This window comes from Lithobates pipiens, unplaced genomic scaffold (assembly GCF_037356315.1).
Source record: "Lithobates pipiens isolate NorthernLeopardFrog02 unplaced genomic scaffold, aLitPip1_a1.2 Scaffold_8, whole genome shotgun sequence".
In the NCBI taxonomy this organism is placed as follows: domain Eukaryota; kingdom Metazoa; phylum Chordata; class Amphibia; order Anura; family Ranidae; genus Lithobates; species Lithobates pipiens.
This window is the reverse complement of record NW_027507903.1, coordinates 306,722,793-306,747,871: the sequence shown is the minus strand read 5'-3', so window position 1 is coordinate 306,747,871 and position 25,079 is coordinate 306,722,793. Positions and strand designations below refer to the sequence as shown.

At 40.3% G+C, this 25,079-nt stretch overlaps 1 protein-coding gene across 3 annotated transcripts in view; it reads left to right on the top strand.

Moving 5' to 3' along the window:
* Window positions 1-25,079, top strand: part of HTR4 (5-hydroxytryptamine receptor 4) — a 704,330-nt gene that overhangs the window by 183,566 nt on the left and 495,685 nt on the right. For 2 of the 3 annotated variants that reach the window (XM_077472675.1, XM_077472673.1), the window contains exon 2: window positions 7,877-7,985. The exons of the other annotated variant lie outside the window; for it this stretch is intronic. The gene's annotated coding sequence lies outside the window, so the exon portion shown is untranslated. The remainder of the gene's footprint in view (window positions 1-7,876; window positions 7,986-25,079) is intronic. 3 annotated transcript variants of the gene reach the window in all.

The following is a 25,079-nucleotide window of genomic DNA, read 5'->3' as shown; positions in this document are numbered from 1 at the left end:
TGGCATAATAAACTCACATGCTTAGTTTATACAGTATATAAGACAACAGAGTGCTAAACCAAATATCAGTACTATTTATAAACATACATCCCTGAGTATAATACTAAACAAAGGAACCAAGCCAAAAAAAATATGCAGATATTTGTACACACTTCCCATTATTTTTACCAAGGAATTTAACACAGATAGATGATTCAACGTTTGCTGATTCCCTAAATTCACATCCACATTTTAAAAGTAGCTACAACATTAATACTAATCCCTATAGGTTCACTGTAAAATAACAAACATATGCATCACGTCTACATTAACACATTTACTGGATGCAAATGTACCAATAAATGTGCTTTAGTTTGACACAAAGGTTTGCAAATATTGATAATGCATAGCGAAATTCACAAATCTTGACAGGCATATCATAGAAAAACCATTTTTGTTCTGAGTTACTTGCATCCATAACATTTTGTGGCCATATAAGACTCTACTAACACATTTTATTGAATCCCTCTGAGTATTTTTGAGTAATATAGTAGCCAGATGATCTCTCTCGCTTATCACATAAACAGACCAAGAAAGGGGTTGCTTAAAGGAAAACTGCATTTTCACTAAAAATCTATATAACATATACAGTATATAAAAATGATATACATAATTTGCTAATTTTATGTTAATAAATATTATTTTCCATTCAAATCCTAAGCAGTTGTCATTTTTAAAACCTGTTTGAAAAAATATATATTTTAAAAACATTTGAAAAAATTCAAACGACACTTCCTCACAATAGGCAAACTGTCCTAAAATACAATTCATAATCCAGGTTTCTGTTGCAGTGTAAGTTGCATGTGTGGTGAAATGGCGTCTCAGGCTAATCCTCACCTAAAATATTGCATACTCTCCAGCTTTTCTTTTTACAAGACTTAAGCCTGGTACATATGATGAGAATATCGGACAAATGATTGTCTGTTTTTCTTATTGTGCATGCTAGTCTCGTATAGAAAATGAAGAGGTTAATCAAGTTATGAACATTCTTGTGTAGCAGAATACAACTTCGGAAGTGATGTAATGGATTATATTGTATTGTAATGTACAGTGCCTTGAAAAAGTATTCATACCCCTTGATATTTTCCAAATTTTGTCATGTTACAACCAAAAACATAAATGTATTTTATTGGGATTTTATGTGATAGACCAACACAAAGTGGCACATAATTGTGAAGTGGAAGGAAAATGATAGTTACATAGTTAGTAAGGTTGAATAAAGACTCCAGTCCATCCAGTTCAACCTGAGTGAGTGTCTACAATTGTCCCTATCCCAGTACATTGCACACTCACATTGATCCCTACACCCTCAATGAGCCCCCAATCCAAGGTCCCCATTGATATACTAGGGCCAATTTTGGAGCCAATTAATCTACCTGCATGTCTTTGGAGATGATAAATGGTTTTCAAAATGTTTTACAAATAAATATGTGAAAAGTGTCAATACTTTGTGGTTCTACCTTTCGCTGCAATTACAGCTGCAAGTCTTTTTGGGGATGTCTCTACCAGCTTTGCACATCTAGAGGAAGACATGTTAGTCCATTCTTCTTTGCAAAATAACTCAAGCATCTCTCAGATTGGATGGAGAGTGTCTGTGAACAGCAACTTTCGAATCATGCCACAGATTCTCAATTGATTTTAGGTCTGGACTTTGACTGGGCCATTCTAATACATGATTTTGCTTTAATGTAAACCACTCCATTGTAGCACTGGCTGTATGTTTAGAGTCATTGTCCTGTGGAAGGTGAACTTCTGCCCCAGTCTCAAGTCTTTTGCAGACTCTAACATGTTTTCTTCTAAGATTTCCCTGTATTTGGCTCCATCCATCTTCCCATCCACTCTGACCAGCTTGCCTGTCCCTGCTGAAGAAAAGCATCATGAGGCTTTTCTTCAGCAGGGACAGGCAAGCTTTTCTCCACAACATGATGCTGCCAGTGCCACCAATATGTTTCACGGTGTGTATGGTGGGTTCAGGGTGATGTGCAGTGTTAGTTTCCCACCACACATAAAGTTTTGCTTTTAAGTTCAATGTTGGTCTCATCTGACCAGAGCATGTTTGTTGTGTTCCCCACATGGCTTCTTGCAAACTGAAAAATGTGACTTTTTATGGCTTTCTTTCAAGAATGACTTTCTTCTTGCCACTCTTCCATAAAAGCCAGATTTGTGGAGTGCACGACTAATAGTTGTCTTGTGGACAGATTCTCCCACCTGAGCTGAGGATCTCTGCAGCTCCTCCAGAGTTACCATGGGCCTCTTAACTGCTTCTCTGATTAATGCTCTCGTTGTTCAGCCTGTCAGTGGATGGTGGATGGCCATGCCTTGGTAGGTTTCAGCTGTGCCATACTCTTTCCATTTTCGGATGATGGATTGAACAATGCTCCGCGAGATGTTCAAAGCTTGGGATATTTTTTTTTAGAACCTAACCCTGCTTTAAATTTCTCCACAACTTTATCCCTGACCTATCTGGTGTGTTCCTTGGGCTTCATGATGCTGTTTGTTCACTAAGGTTCTCTAACAAACCTCTGAGGGCTTCACAGAACAGCTGTATTTATACTGAGATTAAATTACACACAGGTGGACTCTATTTACGAATTAGGTGACTTTTGAAGGCAATTGGTTCCTCTAGATTTTAGTTAGGGGTATCAGTAAAGTAAGAGTAAAGAGGGCTGAATACAATTGCATGCCACACTTTTAAGATATTTATTTGTAAACAATTTTGAAAAACATTTATCATTTTCCATCCACTTCACAATTATGTGCCACTTTGTGTTGGTCTATCACATAAAATCCCAATAAAATACATTTTCTTTGTTTTTGGTTGTAACGTGACAAAATGTGGAAAATTTCAAGGGGTATGAATACTTTTTCAAGGCACTGTATTCTTTCGTTTTCAAACATGTGTGGTCTTGGTCACTCAATTTTTCTTTTTTAAGTAATATTGTACTGATTAAAAGAAAATCATTAATTCTAGTATTGTACAAGAACATTTTCGTGCTTGTCCCTTTGGATAATTTCACATGAACTGTCGTGATTGGCCTCGAAAGCTGTGTACTAAGGATAAGATTATCATACGATTGTCTCGACAGTAGTGTTTTTCTCATCCTGTGTATTAGGAATTAGATTGCTTCAGGTTGTAGTTCCTTTGTTCAGAAATAATTTTAGGAAAAGACATGGTGAGTCACTCATACAGCAGTTTGTTTGCAATGTATATAATTACCTAAATGGGATTATTTTCATCTAAAAATAAAGTGTAGGTATAATTTAACCCAGGTAGTGTGACGGTCTTCATGGCCCACACAATCTATGCCCATGTAGATCCTGCACTGACCTGTACATATACAAATTAGACACATTGTATATGTGAATATAGCAGTGCAGCATTTGTTGTTACAAGCAGCATCAAATCCTATGAAACTGCCCAGAGGAGCACATAATAATCTGTGGGTACTCCACAGGCTTCACCTAATCTTGGGGAGTCTTCTAGGTAGGAGAGGAGGTTCACAAGATTGTTGGTAGTTGGCCTTGCTGCAGAAGAAAAGGTAATTGCCCACTGAGAGCTCTCCAGTACATTATACTACAATGAACTACTGCTCCCTGCAATCAGTACCCTTTATCTCCCTTAACATGCTAGCACACCTGGTTGGCCAACCAGTTGATGTGTGCAGAAGTCTCCTCCCAGAAAAAATCCACCATCCAGTGCTCCAATGAACATTATCTCTCTAGCAAACTCTAGAACTCCTTGTTCTAGTAACGATAAAGGAAATTAACCTATGCCTTCCCTTGCAACAGAAATACCAGCTTCAAACACATCATGTCAATTGCCAATACACCCACTAAAATAGTAAAAAAATCATACACTTGACCTGTAGTTTAGTTTCTAGCTGAAAGAGACATGGGGAGGTTGATTTACTAAAAGTAAATATATTGTGCACTTGAAGTGCACTGCAAGTGCAGTTTCTCTAGATCTGAGGGGAAGCTCTGAAATGAGGGGAAAGTCTGAAATGAGGGGAAGCTCTGCTATGAGGGGAAGCTCTGCTACTTTCTATCATCCAATCACGTGCAAGCAAAAATGCAGTTTTTTATTTTCCTTGCATATTCCCCTCAGATCTAGAGCAACTGCACTTGTAGTGCACTTATGGGCGTACACACACGATCTGACATTCTGACAACAAATTCCATGGGATTTTTTCAGACGAATGTTGTCTCAGACTTTTCTTGCATACACACTGTCACACAATATTTACGGAACATTCCGAACGTCAAGAACTTGGTGACGCACGACGAGCCGAGAAAAAAATTGAAGTTCAATAGCCAGTGCGGCTCTTCTGCTTGATTCTGAGCATGCGTAACTTTGTGCTTCGGAATTGTGTACACACAATCGGAATTTCCGACAACAGATTTAGTTGTCGGAAAATTTGAGATCCAGATCTCAAATTTTGTGTGTTGGAAATTCCAATGGAAAATGTCCGATGGAGTCTACACACGGTCAGAATTTCTGCCAAGATGCTCCCATCGAACATTTTCCATGGGAAAATCCGACCGTGTGTATTATGGTGCACAGACTGTTTATCTTTAGTAAATCAACCCCATCGGCTCATATGAAGACCCCAAATCCTAAAAGGTACCAAGCAATCATCACCTGGGTAGAATTTGTTAAAAGCTTTGCAAATAAGAAATTCTTTTCTCATACAAAATTATGTCAGGGCTGTTTTCATTTATACACTCAACTCTTTGGTAATGCATGTATGTAAAACACATTAAGAACCAGAAGGAACCTGTTAATAGCCCTGAGTTGAGTTTTTTTCTGTATGTTCTTTCAGCTCATTTAAAGAAGGCTGCTGTGACTTTTTTTTTTATTTCCCCCTGGACATTCAGGTTTCCCTTGCCTCTTTACTTATGTTTACATTTTAAACTACTAAATGTCAAACCCAGCTTAAACTTTTTTCAGAACCATATGGCAGATGAACATTTATGGGTGTTTATTATGTTTTAAACCAAAGAGAACTAAGCCTTGTAGTAAATACAACATTTCAAAGTATAATTAGGATGTGTATACAAAATTCAACAGCTTGGGATTTACAACAGACCCGTAATGTCTATGTGATCTTTGTTAGAGAAAACTCTAATATGTTTTCTTTTTTGTAAATTTTTTTTCTTTCTAGACACCTACTGTACTTCCTAGCTATCATTAGGGCTGCTATCAATATAGCCAAAGACTGGCAGCAAAACGCAACATGTCAAGATTTGCAGATACAAATTTGACATACATACACACACATACAATATTTTGCCAAAAGTATTTGGATGCCTGCCTTTACTGAACTTTAATGGCATCCCGGTCTTAACCGTAGGGTTCAATACTAAGTCGGCCCACCCTTTGCAGCTATAACAGCTTCAACTCTTCTGGGAAGGCTGTCCACCAGGAGGTTTAGGAGTGTGTCTCTGGAAATGTTTGACCATTCTTCCAGAAGCACATTTGTGAGGTAATTTGGGTGAGCCTCTATTCCATCTTACTTGGTAGCCAGAACTAGTCTCAACTGCCCCAGGCCCTAAACTCATTAGTATGTATGTCAACTAATGCTCAGGGCCCTCTTTTTCTCACTCTCTGCTGTGGGTGCCTTTTGCTGAGTGAACAGGCTGAGTGCTGATAAAACATTTAAAGGTATAAATGCTGCCTCCTAGTTTTGGGGAAACGGGGGGGAACTGACATGAGTTTAGTTAGTGGCTAGGACAAGCAGATTTACCAAGCCCTCCTGAACTGAAACCATGTTTATTTGCTGCCTTGCTAAATAAACATGCAGGACAAACCTGTTTGGACTTTTTCTGTTCAAGCATGGTTTACTGTTGTGCATGGTTTACCAAAACCATTACCAATACAAGAGCCCCCCTTCCCCACAAATATATAGTACATATAATACATCAGTGCATATGGTAGATACAGTCTAAACATGTATATGTAATAGTAGCTTCAATAACTAATAAGCAGCAGACAGGCACAGATTGGCAATCTTAGTAAATGCAAAAAAGCAGCATACCATAGCAGTTTCCAGCCAGACAGGAATGTAGTTGTTGGTTGTCTTGTAAAAGGATTATGAATGATGCATTTACAGACGTTTATTAGATTACTGCTTAACCTGTCACCAAAATTCTTGGCTTAAAGGGAACTTTGTCTCTTACACTTTTGAGTGTTTGTAACTGACAAATACAGCACTGGTCTTGGGAATAGATCATTGAAATTGGAGTTGTATGTCAAAAGTTTCCAACAAAAAATATTGAATAAACATATGACTAATTCACAATATGCCTTTTATGTTGTAGATTTAGTATTTATCTGGAATGTAAAGTTTGCAGTTCTTAATCTGTTGAAGGTCATCTATGTGGATGGACCACCTTTCTGAATGTCAGTACATTTATTAACCTTTTTTTTTATTTAAACAACCAAAAACTCATACTCATCTATTTTTTATGCAGATTATTATTTAGTAAACTCTCTAAAGTTTTAGTATACCCTATCAGTATATGGTCTCTTGTATGTACCACATACAGTACCTGCTAAAAAAAAGACTGCATATAATTGCCTTTCTTGAAAAGCTGCCACTTCACTTCTCTCCTGGTCACTGCTACTATCCCCAGTTTTTTGTGCCTTCTGCTTGCCTGTATGTCACTACAGGATGTAAGATCCAGAAGGAGGAACCACAGTGTGCAACCAGGGGGAGCAGGTATTTGATCCGTCGAACCAGTAAAATACTTACAGAGAACAGAGAGCAGTGAAGTTTCAGCTTTGCAAGAAAGGGAACACCAGAAAGGTAAGTATATGAAGTCTTTTTTTAGCAGGAATGTTGTACATACAAGAGACTCTGTCCTGACGGGGTCACTTTATTTGGTACAGTAAATTCACTTTAAAGGAATAGTATTGTGTATTTTGCTAAATCATTGCAGTGTTTTCTTAAAGGAAATTCTTTTAATGTGATTTTTTACATTTTACGTGCTTGTTCTTCTGTTTTTAATATTTTATTCAATGCAAAAATGTGTAGATTAACCACCAAAGGGAGCTCTGTAGTTTGCTTTAAATTATAACTAAAGGCAAACCTTTTTTGTTTTTAGTTTTGGATAGAGTAGCGATAGATTAGAACACCTGTCAAATTGTATTGGTGTCTGTGCCCCCTTTAAGGATATTCAACCTCTCTAATTATGTTGTTTACTATTATCATTGAAAGCAAGAGTAAAAGAAAATTCCCAAAGTAATAGTGGGGAAATGTTCCAATGGGGACACTAGTTCTGGTAATCTCGGGGTCCACAAGGAATACCCTTAATATATAGGGATTTCCTATCACTTCCTGTTTGACTTCGAGAAAGGAAGTGAAGGGAAATCTCTGCAATGGGACAGAGTTGGTGAAAAAAAATCTGACGAGTTATAAGCCTCCTTTTGCTCTTTCCAAAATGATGACATTTTTCTTTGCCTATTGTTCTACTTTAATCACTATGCCTGGTTCATAACTAATGCGATAAGATATCATCCTCATAGAGAGTATGCAAAGGGAAAAAACAGCAAGGCAAACCCATTGTGTAACACTGCAAACAGGAAGCAGAGCCTGCCTATGTAATGAACCTATGTAATCATCATACACACTATGTTCATGTTCATGTGAATATACTGTATTAATACAACTATATAATGAAAAATGGGGGACATTCATCAATCCTGTTGCAAGGCAAAGAAACGTTAATCAGGAGCAATTAGAGGCATTGTAACAAGGGTGCAGCCTTATTGGTTTCTCTAAACTTGTGGCTAATTGAAAACTGACCCTGACCACTGCTTACTTATGCATCTATTTAGAGTGAAAATCTGTACCAGCAGTCCTGCATTGTACGTGAGGATGTTGAGGGTTACCCACAGCCCAGGATTCCAAGCAGAGGAGGAGAGCACTGGTTGCTGGGGGAATGCGGTATGTATAACTGCTTATTTGAAACCCCCCAAAAACAAAACAGGCCACAATAAAAGGAAGCCACGTAAAAGGAGGAAAGACTTGTGAGAGCTTGCTTTGCTCAGTTGCTGTTGAAGGTGCAATATTCAGGGCTGACCTTAGCTTTTCACTACTTTCACTACTTTGTGAGTCACTGACCTGAAATAGGCACATGCATAACATGTCAGGACACATATAATTAATATACTTGCTCCAGGTAAAGTGGGGTTAATTTACTAAAGGCAAACAGGCTGTTTATGTTGCAAGGGAATTTTCTTCAGCTTAGTGAATGTGGTGAAAATTTACTTAGCAAAGTATAACCTATCAACTGCAAGGAAAAAGAGCTGAGCGAAGAATTCCTCTGCAAAGTGAAAACTATTTTGCATAGTAAACAGACAATTTGCCTTTAGTAAATCAACCCCACTGATTACTGAACCAAGAATAAGCATAGCAGTGCTGGAGTGTGTCGATTTACCTGTGAGCAAGCCCCATGTTGAGTCCTGTTGTGTTGGTTCTCATTCAGTCCATGCAGGGTAATAATCTAGAACAATGATCACATGTACTTTTCCTGAAGTCATGTCCACAAGAGAAATCCTGATTTGCCCATATGGGTTATTACACTTTGTATGTTGACCTTTGGCTTATTAAATACGCTGATGCGATCTGTTTGGATTAGTAATGTTAACTGCAATAATTAAAATTTCTCTATTTAATTTATGTATTGCTCAAATTAAATCCAATCAAGGGTTTTTCCCATATGACAGCTTGCATAGATGCAGCTACTATACACCCTTCATTAGGGGAACCAGTACGTCTTTCCCCCCCAAAATTGAATTTTTTAGGATATTTTCCTTCTTTTGTTATTTATTTGCTTCTTTAATTTATATATGTATGTAGGAGTGATGGCTAACTGAATTAGCGTTGATTTAGCAAAACTAGAGAGTGCAAAATCTGGTGCAGCTCTGCATTGAATCCAGCCTCTAGGTTTTTTATGGGTTTTTTTTTTTTTTTTTTTTGTCAAAGCTTAATTTAAGTTGAAGTTGAAGCTAATTGGCTACCATGCATAGCTGCACCAAATTTTTCACTCTACAGTTTTAGTATATCAATCACATTTACTTAGGAGCAAGTCTTTTTGACTTTAGTAAACCAACCCCATAATGTGCATCACAATTTGACCTATACACGTAACAGTGGAATGATAAACATTTTCCAAAGAAATCAGTAGTAGTCTATATAGTAAATCCAGGTATACTGTACATGTCTAAACAAATTGGCCACGGCCAAAAAGAGAAGACTTTGTTGTCCAAATATCCTCACAATCAGGTCAGGTAATGCCCAGACATGGAAGAACACACATGGAGAGGGGGGTGTGCAACCAGATGAAAAGACAGAGAAGGGAAGCAAGAGAAAAAAGTGGGGTGGGGGGGGGGTTAGAGAAAAGAAAACCAAAACAGAATAGATCCAGGCACTGCCCATAACTTCTTCTGAAACCAGGAGAAGAGGGGATCTCAATGAGTGGGTATCTAAAATGATTCCATACTGTCCAAGTGAGTTTATATTCCTCTGAAGGAAGTTTCCTGTGGAATATTAAATGACACAAAAGAGTTCCATCGGCTCTAGTCCATTACAAAAAGCGAGATTTATGCAAGGCCAGAGAAAATGCAGAGCTGCCAAACAGAAGCATGATGGGGCTATGTCTTATACGCACATAAGGATCTCAGGTATGGGGTATACATTAGTTGACACTAAGAAAGGCAAGGAGTCACTTGGAGGTCTAGGTGCAGGAGCTGTCCATGATAAAGATGTGAGGCCTAAAACAATTAGGTCATCTTCTAGACTGGTCCATCATTTTGTGGCCCTGCTATGATACTAATCTATTATTCTTAATAGTGAAGGCTCTTGAAGATAGAGAGCTATGTTTGGAAATACTAGATCAATGATGGCAAACCTTGGCATCCCAGATGTTTTCGAACTGCACTTTCCATGATGCTCAACTACACTGCAGAGTGCATGAGAAATGTAGTTCCAAAACATCTGTAGTGCCAACGTTCGCCATCACTGTACTAGACCATCCTTGTTTTTGGGCAAGCATAAAATAGAACTCAAAAGTGTTTATTAAAAATTTTGCAAATAAGGTGATGGAAATTGTATTACAATAGACAAGAATGTTGAGTTTACAATACTTGTTAGCTGTATAAACATATATCTCTCATCAGGATACAGGTAATGTATTATTGAAATAAAATAAATGTTTCCGTAAATCGGGCAACTAGCCACAAACAATAATAAGGCACCTTGTTCATCTGTCGCCCATGACACCCCTAGTGGGTGCATACTGTGTCATGAGTCGACTGATATGGGTAAGAAGCATAAATAGCCCTTTGTATTGTTACCAGGTCTACTAACTCTGAAATAACAGTAGTTTCCAGAGTCGTGGAAGAATCTAATGGAGTGTATCAAATCAGAGGAAGTAACTTTCCAGTCTTGTGAGGGAGTTTCTAGATGCTTGTCTAGTGGTAACTTGTAAACTCCTGATGTTAAAATGTTTGTATAGGTACAGAATAACTAGAGTTTGAGAAGTGGTTCTTGCCATCATCAACTTTGAGATTAAAAGGAAGCAGAGAAGAATAAGAAGGAAAAAGTAGGTAGGAGAGACAGAGGGGAGGAAGGGGAGCCAGATTCTGGGGGCACACCTAGATTGTGTCTTTTAGGTGCCAGGGATGAGTGGGGTTCCTACGTATTTAGCCCAGGGTTCCTATGTTGCTTTGAATGATCTGGTGGTATTTAGTATTTAGCTGTCCATTTTTTCTTTGCTCATTTTCCAAGCTTTAGCAATTGTTATCTTTCCCCCCAGAGAATAAAGAAGATCAGTTTTTGGGTATATTTGGGGGTTTGAGATATGTGGAAGTTTAGGATCGCCACTTGGGCAGACTTCGGAACTGAATAGCCCGAGACTTTCCATATAAGGCTGAACATGACTGCTAGTCTAGTGAGTACCATATATCATCTGGTGATTACCTTCAGGTTTGCTTCCATTAAGGAGACGTTCAGTATACCTTTGTGCCAGTCCTCCAGGTCCCAGGTTTCCTGTAGGTCACTTTCCCATGCTTCCATGTATGGAAACTTGGAAGAAGGTTTGGACAGTGATGCGTAGATTATTGATATCCCACCTTTTTTCTCCGTTGCCTGTCCACACCAACCTCATAGTTTGTGAACTTTGGGGGTAAGGGTTTGTTCTTCCAGATTGAGGAGAGAAAGTGGGAAATTTGATGAAACCTGAATCTCTCTGAGGTTGCTAGTTATAGTTTGTTTATACAATGTTTCAGGGTTAATGGTATGCTATACAATACAGTACATCCCCTTATCCAACCACCACTAGAATGATTTTATGTCCATACCTGGTGGGAATTGTGGGTTGTGGAATATGTGCGCTAGAGGGCGTATTTTGAAGGTCAGAGAGGGTAGTTGGCTAAATTCGTCCCATAACGCTAGGGAATGGGATAAAATGGAAGACATTATGGGCGAGTCTAGATTTTCGGGGACTCCACAGGAGGTAGTCTAGCATATATGCTGGGACTGCCTGTCTTTCCATATGAATCCAATCAGGTTTCTCAAATACAGAGTAGACCGTGGATAGTTGGGCTGGAGAAGGGGGCATGATGTGGGTAATGCTGGTGGAAGGAAAGGGAGTGTAGGCCAGTGTAGTAGGGGTCAGGACTTGCCTGTGTTCTAGTTGTCCTCCTGCATGCTCATCTCATGTCTGAGTTGTGGCCACCATCTTGGATTCAGCCTGTTTACCCTTGGCGGAGAATTGTTTTCCTAGATCTTGGTGAGCTGAGCTGCCAGGCATGTAGGTGCTCCTGGGGGGTTCCCTGACCGGTTCCGGCTGTTTGCAGGTGTCCCGCTGGTCATGATACAGCTTTAGGGTGGCTCGATGGCTGAGGCAGTGTGGAGTTCTTGCCTTACGCTCCCAATTGTGGGTTTTTTATAGTTCCATATTATTATTATTATTATACAGGATTTATACTGGGCCAATAGTTTGCACAGCGCTTTACAACATGAGGGCAGACAATTCAGTTACAATACAAGTCAATACAGGAGGAATCAGAAACCCCTGCTCATTAGAGCTTACAATTCATATGAATTTTCATATAGCAGTATTGAGGCTAGTGACAAATCCTATAGGTGGGGGAACTGGTATCATTTGAGACACATACAGTGATTTAGATACGATATCCATTTAACTATTTATATGCATCCAAACCTGGAAAATTTGGGTTTATCATATTAATGGAGATATGTAAGAATTGTACATAATAATGGATTAAACTTTAAATGTGCAGTATTGGCTAAGGATGTCGGTATGTGTATGTGCAAATACTTAACAGACATTCTTTGCCATAAAGCAGACATTTGATTATTATACTGGATATTTTCCAAGGCAAAAGAGAGATATTCAGGGCTTCAGTCTTCTCATAAATAACTTTAAAGTTACTTAAACACCCAAAGGCTTCAAATTTATGTATAATGGATGGAATGGACCATTTGATTGTGAAGATCATAGAGGATCTGTGACCTCTTGGAGGGTTCATTCAGACAATGTGCATTAAGACCCCTTTCACACTGAGGCAATTTTCAGGCGTTTTAGCTCTAGAAAATTCATTACAGTGGGCCCTTTCACCCCTGGGGTGGTGCGCTTGCGAGATGTTCAGAAAAGTCCTGCAAGCAACATCTTTGGGGTGCTTGGAGAGCGCTGTATACAGTGCTCCAAAAATCCCCCTACCCATTGCAATGAATAGGCAGCGCTTCTGAAGCGCCTGAAAAGCAATTCGTAAGCGCTGCAAAATTTGAGTTTTTAACCCCTTTTTTTGGTTTAAAAGCACCCCACAAGTGTCCGAAAAGTGGCACAAAAGTACTGCTTAAACAGCGGTAGAACACCGCTAATGGCCAGCGCTTTCAGTGTGAAAGCAGCCTAAATGAGCAGAGCTGGATAATATTCACCTTATCCAAATTGACAAGTTTGGCACAGAGGCAGTGTCTGATACAAAGAAAAAAACAAGAAAAAGGGAAAAACTATTTTTTAGGAAACAAAAAGAAAATGGCTAATGGTAGGCCTATTATGGGGAACAAACTGAGTCTCCAAAACTTATGTGAGGAAAAGAAAACCAAGCTACCTAAGATGCACCTGCCGCTTGAGAGTGCAATATTTGAGAATATATATATTACAGAGAACATTCACTATAAATTCACCTGGTAACAAAGCTAGCCCTCCATCTCATGAGATGAGCATAATGCAGCTAAATTTGCAATCATACTGAAGAAAATCAAACAAAGAAGACCAAGAGAAGGAGGGAGATGATGTACTGAGAAGAACATGTATATTGCCGCTCTAGGTCTGTTAAATAAAATGAGTTCAAAGTCTTAAAAAGTTATAAACAGTATAAGAAAAAAAAAAAAAACAGGCAATAACATCAATATGCTAGAGTAGAGAAAATCTAGTCACAAATATGAAAAGGTTATTATTGCACTCATTCACAGCTGGATAGAAGGGGTGCATAGTAATCCCCTGCTATATCAAAGCATTGAGACAATAATGAAATAGTGAAGGCAGTCTTCATAGAGGTAGTCTTTATCTTACAATGGTAAGTCAGTGTAGTAGAATGGCTGGGTGTCCCAAATCACTATGGAGTCAGGAAGTGGACCAGAAGTTCCATAGCGTACCGAAAGGTATAAACTGTGTACACTGAGAAAAATGGAAAGAAGGGTGTGATCATCCAGTGGGTGAAACAATAGATTACTGACAATAGATGACTTTGATTACTCCCTCTTATCTCCTACAATACTGCCTCCACCGCTCTTCATGCTAGGGTCCTAAAAGAAACATATATGGGTCCATGTGCTAGTGTGACTTGATTTGCATTCTGCTATAGCAAGGTATATCAGCCAAAAAAAGATGGTGTAGTAGCAACAGAAAGTTCATTGCATAGCAATTGTGGCTGATAGGGAGTCTGAAAAGGAAAAATGGCCATCATCAAGTATGCAGCATAGTTAGTAATAGGACACAGTTAAAGCTGTATGCGGTGATATACTCCGCCATGGATTCACAAAAAGCAAAATAATCTTATATGGTTGCCAGAGATGACCAGATCTCAAGGTTCTATGGCCATCAGATCCACAGAAAACAAACAAGATATGCTCTGGCTGGATATTGTTCTCTGTCTGCATTGTGGAAGTGGTCTCACTGCAGGAATGAGCTATAACCCAATCTGGTGTGTCTATCGGGTCTATGGCCATAAACCCAAAAATATCCAGAAACTGTGTTGAGCTATTAGAATATAATTAATCATCATTCAAATGGATTGGTAAGCTGAAAGGGTAGCCCCCGTAAGACCTGCCCCTTTGTCTGATTTTGTCCTGTAGGGAGCAAAGTTGACGTTGCATGATCTGGCAGGAGCCGTGTAGTTGCCACATCAATCTGAAATGTGCCCTTGTTCCATACCCAGCACTAGGGATGAGCTTCGAGTTTGAGTTGAACTCATGTTTGACTCGAACATTGCCTGTTCGCCGAACAGCGAACAATTTAAGGTGTTTGCGGCAAATTCGAAAAGCCGCGGCACACCCTGTAAAAGTCTATGGGAGAAATCTAAAGTGCTAATTTTAAAGGCTTATATGCAAGTTATTGTCATAAAAAGCGTTTGAGGACCTGGGTCCTGCTCCAGGGGGCATGTATCAATGCAAAAAAAAGTTTTAAAAACTGCAGTTTTTTCAGGAGCAGTGATTTTAATAATGCTTAAAGTGAAACAATAAAAGTGTAATATTCCTTTAAATTTCATACCTGGGGGGTGTGTATAGTATGCCTGTAAAGTGGCGCATGTTTCTCCAATGCTTAGAACTGTCCCTGCACAAAGTGTCATTTTTGTAGGAAAAAAAGTAATTTAAAAGCACTCGTGGCTATAATGAATTGTCGGCTCCCTGTAATACAGAGAATAGTCATTGAAAGTCATTTATAAAAAAAAATGCATGGGGTTCCCCCCAAATTCAATTACCAGGCCCTTCAGGTCTGGTATGGATATTAACCACTTTGCGCCGGTAGGATGTCCAGGGACGGCCTCGGCTTTCGGTGGTTATATCGGAATGATGCCTGAGGCCACAGACATCATTCAGATATCTGCGTTTTCAGCCGGCGATTCCCTGCACCATAAGAATGATCATAGCGGCTGTTCCACCGCTTGATCGTTCTTACGGGAGGTGGGAGGGGACGTCCCCCCCTCCCGCCGCCCACCGGTGCTTCCATCTTTGAGTCGGTCACAGGATCCGCCGGCCCCCGGATAATACCATAGAGATTTCCGGCGGACCAGATCATCCCAGAAGTCTCTATGATCGTTCGGAGGCCAGGCGCAATGTCATGACGTCACACCCGGCCTCTGCATTCAAAATAACGGCGCCGATTTGGCTAGGAAGCCAGGATCACGTTTTTATTTTTTTTATTTTAGGCTTTCCAGCCTAGAGGTGAGATATGGGCTTTTATTGACCCCATATCTCACTGTAAATAGGTCCGATCGTGCCATATTTCTATTACAAGGGATGTTTACATTCCTTGTAATAGGAATAAAAGTAATCAATTTAAAAAAATAAAATTTTTAAGTGTCAAACTAAAAAAATAAAAGTAAAATTAACAATAAAAAAAAAAAATTATTAAAGCGCCCCTGTCCCTGTGAGCTCGTACGCAGATGCGAATGCATACGTAAGTCCAGCCCACATATGAAAACGGTGTGCAAACCACACATGTGAGGTATCACCGCGAACGTTAGAGCGAGGGCAATAATTCTAGCACTAGACCTCCTTTGTATTGCAAAACATGTAACCAGTAAAAAAAATTAAAGCGTCGCCTATGGGGATTTTTAAATACCAAAGTTTGGCGCCATTCCACGAGCGCATGCAATTTTGAAGCATGGCATGTTGGGTATCTATTTACTAGGATTATCTTCATCTATCACATTATGCAAAAAAAATTGGGCTAACTTTACTGTTTTTTTTTCTGAAAAAAAAGCGTTTGAAAAATTGCTGCGCAAATAACGTGTGAGATAAAAAGTTGCAACAACCGCCATTGTATTCTCTAGGGTCTTTGCTAAAAAAAACATATATAATGTTTGGGGGTTCTATGTAATTTTCTAGCAAAAAAAATATGAATTTTACATGTAGGAGAGAAATGTCAGAATTTGCCTGGATGCGAAGTGGTTAAGGGGAACCCCGCAACAAATAAAAAAAAACATGATGTGGGATTCCCCCCAAATATCCATACCAGAGATTTTAAGGGGAACAATTTTTTTTTAAAATGGCATGGAGTTCCCCCCAAAAATCCATACCAGACCCTTTATCCAAGCATGCAACCTGGCAGGCCGCAGGAAAAGAGGGGGGCAAGAGAGCGCCTCCCCCTCTTGAACATAACAGGCAACATGCCCTCAACATTGGGAGGATGCTTTGAGGGTCTGTGACCCCTCAAAGCACCATGTCCCCATGTTGATGGGTACAAGAGCCTCATCCCCCCAACCATGGGTGGTGGTTGTGGGGGTCTGCGGGCGGGGGGCTTATCAGAATCTGGAAGCCCCTTTTAACAAGGGGACCCCCAGATCCCGCCCCCCTGTTTGAAATGGTACATTGTGTATGGAAAAAATAAACTGTGCTTGACAAAATTCAAATGAATTAATTAACTAATCAATTAATTAATAGATCAATAAATTAATTAGCCGGAGAATCCCTAAAACCTCTATAGGCCGCAGCTCTGGTGGGATATACACAGGCAATAGAAAAGACAATTTGAAGAGCTGTGCCAATCAATTAGAAATAAAAATATAAATAAATCAACCATAAAAGAAGAAGAAGAAGAAGAACGGAAGGCGGCGGCGACGGCGGCGACAGAAGACCGGGCCACCGCCTGTAAAAGAGCTATAAGAAGGCGCGGTGGCCCGGCAGAAGAACCGAAGAGGGGGACAAGACCCCCGAAGTCGGGAGAAGAGGCCGGCAGCGAGGAAGAAAGCTGGACTCCACCGCTAGCAAAAGAGCTACAAGAAGATAGCAGAGGAGTCCAGCGAGAAGACCTCCGAAGACAGAAGACCCCCGGAGCTGTGCAATAAAGTATTTTATCTCATGTGTTGTGTTTTTTTTGTACTTTTATTTTACAGGTGAATGGGTAGGGGTACATTGTACCCCATACTCATTCACATAGGGTGGGGGGCCGGTATCCGGGGGCCCCCTTATTAAAGGGGGCTCCCGGATTCCGATAAGCCCCCCGCCCGCAGACCCCGACAACCAACGGCCAGGGTTGTCGGGAAGAGGCCCTTGTCCTCATCAACATGGGGACAAGGTGCTTTGGGGTGGGGGGGGCGCGCGGCAAGGCACCCCCCCATGTTGAGGGCACGCGGCCTGGTACGGCTCAGGAGGGGGGGCGCTCGAATGCCGGGTAGCGTGCTCAGACAAGGGTCTGTTGTGGACTTTGGGGGGGACCCCCATGCCGATTTTTTTCGGCGTTGGGGTTCCCCTTTAAGTCCATACCAGGCGGCGGGGCCAGCAACGTCTCCTTCACGGGCCCCGCCTACCTGGATACCCGCTCGAAATGAGCGGACTTTTCTCCGGGCGGGAAAAGTCCGCTCATTTCAAAAGTACGGCGGACTGGCACACACACGGGCGGATTGTCCGCCGAAATGCGAGTCCGACGGACAGTATTACGGAAATTCCGAAATACTTAGTCCGCCAGACTGCACGCTGAAAAAGTCCGCTGAAGCCCAAACACATTTCAGCGGACTAAGTAGGCCAGACAGTCCGCCCGTGTGTACGCGGCTTAAGATTGCCTTGTATTTGCATCCATTTTCTCATCAACTCTGACAAGCTTCTCTGTTCCTGCTCAAAAAGCATCCCCACAACATGATGCTGCCACCACCATATTACATGGTGGGGATAGTGTGTTCGGGGTGATGTGCAGACTTAGTTTTGCTTTTAGGCCAAATAGTTCAAATTTTTTCTAATCTGATCAGAGCACCTTTTTCCACGTTTGCTGTGTACCCCACATGGCTTTATGCAAACTGCAAATGAGACTTCTTATGACTTTCTTTCAACAATTGCTTACTTCTTGCCACTCTTCCATAAAGGCCAGAATTGTGGAGTGCATGACTAATAGTTGTCTTGTGGACAGATTCTCTCCACCAGCTGTGGATCTCTGCAGCTCCTCCAGAGTTACCACGGGCCTCTTTGCTGCTTCTCTGATTAGATCCTAGCCCAGAATGTAAGTTTAGGTGAACGGTGATGTCTTGGTAGGTTTTCAGATGTGCCATACTCTATCCATTTTCGGATGATGAATTGAACAATGCTCCGCGAGATGTTCAAAGATTGGGATATTTATTTATAACATAACCCTGCTTTAAACTTCACCACAACTTTATCCCTGACCTGTCTGGTGTGTTCCTTGGCCTTCACGATGCTGTTTGTTCACTGAGGTTCTCTAACAAACCTATAAGGGCTTCACAGAACTGCTGTATTTATACTGAGATTAAATTATACACAGGTGGACTCTATTTACTAATTAGGTAATTTCTGAAGGCAATTGGTTCTGCTAGATTTTCGTTAGGAATATCAGAGTAAAAGGGGCTGAATACAAATGCACGCCACACTTTTCACATATTTATTTGTAAAAAATGTTGAAAATCAATTATCATTTTCCTTCCACTTCACAATTGTGTGCCACTTTGTGTTGGCCTATCACATAAAATCCCAATAAAATACATTTACGTTTTTGCTTGTAACATGACAAAATGCTGAAAATTTCAAAGGAATATGAATACTTTTTCAAGGCACTGTATATGATGATCTTGTCTTTGAAGTCCTAAACTTGCACAATTCTGTAAAATTGCTGGTAAATGTTTATATTCACTTTTCAAAGTCTTTTAATATGTGGTATTCATTAATTAAGATACTACTTCCAATATACATATATTTGTTTTTTTGTAATTTTCCACTACAGTTTCATATAATGTATTTTACATTTAAACTTACCAGTTACCAATTCTGGAAAGATCTTTCCAGCCTACAACCAGTTCTAGTAGTGTTTTTTGATGCCATCTTTCCCATTTTTTCTTTTGTACTTATTGACAAACTAAAAAAAAAAAAAAAATCTAGCTGTTTTCCTATGACCTAAGAGTTCACGGAGTCAACCAGATAAATGTATACCACATTTGTTTAATCTCATTGGATTGTGTTATCCTGAGTTCACGTATAAATCCCCTGGATGCTCTTAATGCCTATTCTAAAACAACAGTCTGCAATATTTATTTATTTATATATAGTACAACTTCAGCCTACATTAATGGGAATGATAGAGCTGCAGGGCTCCTGTTCTCCTTAAATGACATTGTGGCAGGGCAGAAAAGCATCATGTCTTATAATGTAATATATTACACAGTAGTGTAGGCATTTTAATGGGGTCATAATGCAACAATCCTATTTATTTGAACTAATGAAAAACAAATATGACTGCAATACCCTCTAAAATGACATACTCTGATGTGTGGCTTGCCTACATAAATGGAATACAGAAGGAAGGCAAAACAACCTTTATAAAACATGATTAGGCTTTTCACAACAGGTTAAAGATTAAAAAGCCCATACTTTTATTGAAATGTTCAATCCTTCTTTTTTAGAAAAGCAACCTACAACCCGGAGCTAGTTTGTATAAAGGTCTATCTCAAATGTCCCACTTCTTACAATAATAAACCCATCTACACCAAAATGTATTTTCTTCCAAGTGTAAAGGGTGCCCCTTTGTCTTTTTGCAATGACCCCAAAGTAAACTTGTAGCCAGGCCACAGACAGTCAGCCATTTATATCTGCATAACAAGCATTGAAATACTTTTAAAACAAGACTTCCCTGACTCCAATAGCTGCAGGCAATATAGAACAGCTCAAGTTGAAAATCACTGTTAGAACAACTTGCATTCAAGTCGACCCCTCTGGTTTCCATGCTAACCCTACAGATTGACCCTCTTCTATATTTTCTTCCAAGTGTAAAGGGTGCCCCTTTGTCTTTTGCAATGACCTTAAAGTAAACTGGTGGCCAGGCCACAGACAGTCAACCATTTACAGTATCTCACAAAAGTGAGTACACCCCTCACATTTTTGTAAATATTTTATTATATCTTTTCATGTAACAACACTGAAGAAATGACACTTTTCTACAATGTAAAGTAGTGAGTGTACAGCTTGTATAACTGTGTAAATTTGCTGTCCCCTCAAAATAACTCAACACACAGCCATTAATGTCTAAACCGCTGGCAACAAAAATGAGTACACCCCTAAGTGAAAATGTCCAAATTTGGCCCAATTAGCCATTTCCCTCCCTGGTGTCATGTGACTCATTAGTGTTACCAGGTCTCAGGTGTGAATGGGGAGCAGGTGTGATACATTTGGTGTCATCGCTCTCACTTTCTCATACTGATTACTGGAAGTTCAACATGGCACCTCATGACAAAGAACTATCTGAGGATCCGAAAAAAAGAATTGTTGCTCTACATAAACGGAGTGCCCCTGGATGACGCAATTTTTTGCGAAACGCGTATGTCTGAGCGATGCACTGACATCACCCCTTACGAAGGAATTGTACCCAGGAACGACGAGTTTGCCCGTTTGCATCCGGCCGGCGCATCAGACTTAAGGCTGATCTTTCCTTTGTGCTTTGTAAGTGCATTTTTGTTTTTATATTTGAGTTATATTAAAAGGTTTTACACTATTGGAGCTTCATTTCTTTTGCATGGAATTAGCACATATGACCTAATATATGGGAGATAACTAAAGATACTTGTTTGACAACCTGGTCATGATATCGGTGGAGGGAGGAGAACAGCTGAGACCCTTTTGAAGTGGGAGATATCTATTGTTACATGCTGTTGGTGACCCTCTGTAGTGGGGGGTCATGAAATTCTGGTAAGGAGTAATTTTGGCTGTATGGTGGTGGATCAAGCACTTGCTACACAGTAGAAGATTTGACCATTTCATCTATATTGGACTCTGTTGGAATTTAAATGTTTATATAATTACACATTGGGTGTTCACTATTTTGTTTTATATTTTTTGTTTTTTCTTCTTTTTTCGTTGTTCACTGTGATCAATTATCCTATAACCCTTATTCTTTAGGACTGGGGGTAATAGGCCTAATTTTGCACATTATTATTTAAATTTTGTCTAATGTTTTTTACTTCATTGAATTTTATGTGGGTTTATGATTTAGCGCAGCTTACTCAATTTTTCATGTGTTTTTTTTTCTGTAATTATGCAATATAGTCAAGCCGCAGCTGATCAAAGTTCCATTGTGGACGATTGCTATAATATTTTTATCATAGCGCAGTTTTTTCCAATTTTTCGTTTTCTACATAAAGATGGCCTAAGCTATAAGAAGATCTCCAAGACCCTAAAACTGAGCTGCAGCATGGTGGCCAAGACCCTACAGTGTTTTAACAGGATAGGCTCCACTCAGAATAGGCCCCGCCATGGTCAACTAAAGAAGTTGAGTGCACATACTCAGCGTCATATCCAGAGGTTGTCTTTGGGAAATAGACATAAGAGCGCTGTCAGCATTGATGCAAAGGTTGAATGGGGGGGGGGAGGGGTCAGCATGTCAGTGTTGAGACCATATGCCGCACACAGCATCAAATTGGTCTGCATGGCTGTCGTCCCAGAAGGAAGCCTCTTCTAAAGATGATGCACAAGAAAGCCTGCAAACTGTTTGTTGAAGGCAATCAGACTAAGGACATGGATTACTGGAATCATGTCCTGTGGTCTGATGAGGCCAAGATAAACTTATTTGGTTTAGATGGTGTCCAGCGTGTGTGGCAGCATCCAGGTGAGGTGTACAAAGACAAGTGTGTCTTGCCTACAGTCAAGCATGGTGGTGGGAGTGTCATGGTCTGGGGCTGCATGACCCCTGACCCTCTGTCTGGACAGTGCTGATTGGCCCTATGCTGATCACATGCATCCTACCAAGAAAAAAAAACTCTTTAGCAATACACACTAAACTGAGCATGTACAGAGTGACCCCAAAGGGTCAAGGAGAGGCTAAACAAAGCTGCAGCAGCTCTGCCCGAGCCTTTGTGGGGATGGGAAGTACCATGGCATAATTTATGATGTCATTACACTCCAGATGTAAACAGATTGCAGAAACAATCTGTTTACATTTGCTTCCATCAGGGCTGGACTGGGACAAAAATTTGGCCCTGGACTTCATCCAGACCAGCCCACTTTAATTTTGCAAACAAGCACAAAAACAGTATAAAAACTATACGTAATTGTGCAAAGAAACATAAGTAGCATAACATAAGGAGTCCTCACTAACCTCTTTTATTATTTCACTTATTTTCCTCTTTATTTTTCTTATCATTCTCACATCACTGTGTGAAGTTGAGGGCAAGCCGCGCAGCCATTACTTTGTCACTGAAACCGGCCCACTGAGCCATCGGCCCACCAGGAAACTCCCTGTAGTCCCAATGGCCAGTACATGCCTGGCTTCCATAGAGAATTAAGCATAGTATACATGGGCCGAATGTCAGACGGCATCAGCCAGTGCAATAGAAACAGCAGCCTGTGTGTCAGCCATTCAACCAGCTTCTGTGGAAAGGTCATGAATATAAAAGGTCTGGCTTCCGGCTCCTGATCAGCGCTCTCAGTCAATGGCTGACTGGAGTGTTCTGGTGGGAGAGATTGCTGTACTAACATCGGATTGTTAGTACAGAGGCTCCGACCTAGTGTATACTAGACTTTACAATGAGCAATTTTTAGAAGTGTTGAAAGCCTAGTAGCTTGACTCCTAATTAGTGCTAAATGTTGTCTGTCAGCAGCCCGTGGTTCCAGCATTAGCTCAGATTGTCTCCTGCCAGCGGAATGTGTCAGGTACCACCATGTACCACAATACATGTTTGCAAATTTACAGAATCAAAAAAGTTATATTATTACAATTTCAGCTTTTAATATTTCTTGAGTTCTCCCTTTGCAATTTACCTATATTTACAATTTGCTTGCTTGTGTTTTTGTAACCTGTTTGAGTATAGATAATATTCTTCTCAACGCAAAACTAATTTCTTGACTGACAAATCTAAACTAACATATCTGAAGATATTGTTCAGCAACACATTTTGTACACATATACCATTTCTGGAAAAGCGAGATACACCACACTATGTTTTTTTCTTTTCTTGCCTGCTTTTACTGTACATATAAACAAGAACCTTATATAACAAAGATGCCTTGACAGAAGTTTGTGGCTTTAACGTACATCTGTAAATATGTGGTGTTGTGACCTGCAGTGGTCAGATTTTAAAGACCATGGAGTTGATTTGCTGAAGGCAAATAGGCTGTTTGCTTTGAAAGAGAGTTTGTACTTTGCAAGGGAATTTTCCCCAGAGCTTAGTGAATACGGTGAAGCTCTGCTGACTTCTATCATCCAATCATGTATAAGCAAAAATATAGTTTTTCTTATTATTTTCCTTGCTTGTAATTCCCTTTTAAAGGCGACCAGCCTGTTTGCCTTTAGTAAATCAACCCAAAATTACAAAAGGCTGTAATGCTGTCATATTGTTCTATGCCACGTGTGTAAAGGGTTATCAAAAATTCTCTGTCATTCCTTCCTTGCATTTGCACTGTGGCTGCTGACAGAGCTTTTGTGGGCAGAAACGCATGAGTGGACTGTCCTTGTGATGTTTTATCCTAGTTTGCAATAAAGTGTTCCGTACAGTTCCGTTGTGGAGTGTCAGCTTAATTTACAATGACAGAGCTTTCTACTTACCTCAGTGGCATATTTATAGCTTTTTTAGAAGACTTTATAAGAGGGTTGATGAAACCTGATCTGTATCAGCCTGTGCTAAGATTGTTTTGCCAGGACATCTGCATAGCTTGTATTTTCATTAGGATGATTTTGTGTTGGGCAAAATAGCCAAGTGCACATGCACTTCAGGTTCAGGAGGCCCCTTATACACAGAGTTGGCTTACTTTTTTGATGACGGTAAAACATTTTTAAAATGCTTGATACAACGTCATTCTGAGGTCACACATGCCCACACATGCCGTCATAGTGCTCTATGTGTGGTTTGCTTGAGCCGCCAAAATACATTTTTTAAAATTGATACAATATACCAGTCCAGAGTTTTACAGATGATGGCCGGCAAAATATTACTTACCAAGATACATTTAATAAAATAAAGTATTTTTTTTTATTCTACACTTGATATTATTTTATTATTGTTTATTTGTTATCATTTTATATATAACTTTACATATTGTTTTATATAATTTTTGTATAGGGGGAGGTCTCTTCTGTCAGGGGGGCCAGGGGCAATAGCCCCTTTTGCCCCCTTATAAATTCAGCCCTCAGAAGGATGTCTGAACATGGGGTTCAATAAAACCTATAAGCCAGGGTGTCCAAACTTTTTTCAAAGAGGGCCAGATTTGATGAAGTGAACATGCGTGAGGGCCGACCATTTTGCCTAACATTCTTTGAACCATTAAAATTCAGTCTAAGTGTGTTCGTTTGAGCACTAATACAATGCCCAACAAGAATTCTCTTGCCTTTGTGGCTGTGTGTGAGTAAAGAGATGAGCTTGGGCGTGTATATACCGTATTTATTGGCGAATAGCACGCACCTTCACTCTAAGGCCGCGTACACACGCGGGGACTGTCTGCCGAAACTAAGTTCGTCAAACAGTCCGCTCAAACTTTTGAATGAACGAACACGCCCACACACGGCACTTTTTGAGCGGACAAATACGGCAAACTTTGTTCGTCGTACTAAGTCCGCGCAACTTTTGAAATGAACGGACTCGCCCACACACGAGGCAACAGTCCGCTCATTTCGAGCGCGTGTGCAGGTAGGCGGGGCCCGCGGCGGAGACGTCGCGGGCTCCGCCGCCTGGAATGTACTTAGAGGGGAACCCCAACGCCAAAAAAAATCGGCGTAGGGGTCCCCCCAAAGTCCACAACAGACCCTTGTCCGAGCACGCTACACGGCCGGCCAGGAAAGGGGGGCGAGCGAGCGCGCCCCCCCTC